Here is a 2,500-nt window from a genome sequence, read left to right on the forward strand (position 1 = left end):
CGAAAGAATTCATAAAGAATACATCATATGAATACTTTCTAAAAATAGCAATGGTATAATCCGGTATGAATCCCTCATAGGATGAGAAAGGAATTTGGGAAGAATAGAAGATCAACAAAGCAAAAACCAATGTAATATTACTCAATAGAAATTGAAATTGTAAAAATATAGAAAAACAGCGCGAGGGATCCCTCTTGCAAGGAACCAAGAGCAATGAACTTACATCGTTAAAGAAGTATTTGTGTTGGTAACTCACGTGTGAGGTGATGTTTACTTATGAGATTGCCATCACGATTAGATCGTTCATTGCCCCCTCATTGCCCATCAAAGAAACGAAATACTCTCATTAGTTTGATGACCTCAGCATAGATACCACCATTCCTATCATTTAAACAGAAACGAATATTTGCTAATGCATTTCATAGCCAGTATTGCCATAAGCGCCAGTTTGCATGTTTATAAATAAAAAAAAGTCCCTATACTTCATTTCAAAATGGTGCATTTTATTAATATTCTAGCAAGCCGAGTTCTGTTTCGGCATGATATGACAAATTTTCATTAACTGAAATGGCTCCCCCTCTATTAGCAATTTCTAAAACGTCAATTCTATGTGATCGATGTCCATTTTTAGGAAAAAGTGTATGACTTGAACAAGTAGGGAAATTATTTCTTTTAGTTTCAATGCAAAAAATAATACTCCTTTCTGCTTATATTTTCACGTGCAACCCTGCTTTGGATACACACTTATGCAGCTTCTCTGCTCTCTCTCTCGTCTCTCCTCTCTCTCTCTCTCTCTCTATATATATATATATATATATATATATATATATATATATATATATATATATATATATATATATATATATATGTGTGTGTGTGTACATAAACACACACACACACACACACACACACACACATATATATATATATATATATATATATATATATATATATATATATATATATATATATATATTTATATATGTGTGTGTGTGTGTGTGTACATAAATATATACACATATATACATGTATATATTGCAATTAAAACTATTATATTTATTTCCTCAAATATTCAAAATCCAATTACAGTCCGTTACCATCATTAGAACGAAAGTCAGTTCTGAATTCTTTATCGAATTAATTATGAGAATCTATGCTATGCATCACTTTTTCCAACCTTGCAAACAAATGGAAAATTATATAAAAGAGATGCACGACACTTTCCTTTTCTCCCCCTTTCTTTTAAAAAGCTGTAATTGTCACAGCCAGTTTTCACACCCTTATAGAAATTCTTTTTTACCTACCTCTCACGCCAAACTGCGCCTCCATATTTTTCAAATAAGCGGTTTTTTACGGGTTTCTTCAAAAAATTTAAATTGTGCATTCGTATGCCAGTCCATTTTTGGCGCTGACAAAACTCCACTACTCCCTTTCTTCTAAAGAGAGAGAAATAAAATAAATGGAACATGCTGCCCACGCCCAGCCAAAAAGGTGGCTTTCTTGAGCAGGAACCTTCTATTTACCCTTTGCAACGTGCGAAAAGAATTTTTGCAGGGAAAAGTTGAGTGCCCTGAATTTGGGTACAAGGCAGTATTTGTACGCGGTTCCTAGCAGCAGTTGAATACAAGTTTGCATATGCAATAATGGTAAGCTTTTCGGAAAAATTTATCATTTTGTTTTACTTAATATTATCTTATATTTCATAAATTGAAGAAAAACATACATTTTAAAGACTGCTAACACGTGGTCGAAGGAAAATTTTAAATCCAGAGTTAGTTACAAACACCGTATTACAATTTGCCATCATGCATCGTTAGAGATGTCCTACTTGGAAAAGTAACCATCGATGTAAGTGAAAACTGACGTTCTATCAACACTAGTGACCTCTAGATCATTGGCTTTAAGAAACTTCAGGTCTGGACGCTAACTGGATGGATGGTCTCCAATAAATGCCTGACATGCAAGTGACCACGTACCATAGGGCTAGCAATTACATCACGAAAATCATTGTTTAGGTACACATGACTGATATGAATGACCCAGAAGTCCAAAAGGTAAGAAAATTAAGGAAAATGGGGCACACACATTCAACATTAAATATGTGTACATATTGTGTAAACTTGGGCTATAATGTAAATACACGAATGATCAAACATTGATATTTGTGCAGAATACATTCCTTTATACCTGTATGCCATCTGAACACCACCATATACTCAGAATTAAATAGGGTATTCTTTTTATTACCATTATAACCCTTTAACGTATAATAGACAATATATTTCAAGAGTATTTAAGATGTATCGCCGAATATTACAGCAAATATTTTATTCCTTCCTTTCGAAAGAATGACACATTAGCTTAATAGCTTGTTGCAATTCTCAACATTACTTTGTAAACACTAGAATATCTTATATCTTTATGCCGTTATCATCCCTGTTTTTTCCCATATATAAAAATAAGTTCAATTTATATTAAAGCCAACTTGGAAAAATATAAT

The sequence above is a fragment of the Macrobrachium nipponense genome, chromosome 12, assembly GCF_015104395.2.
Source record: "Macrobrachium nipponense isolate FS-2020 chromosome 12, ASM1510439v2, whole genome shotgun sequence".
NCBI lineage: Eukaryota > Metazoa > Arthropoda > Malacostraca > Decapoda > Palaemonidae > Macrobrachium > Macrobrachium nipponense.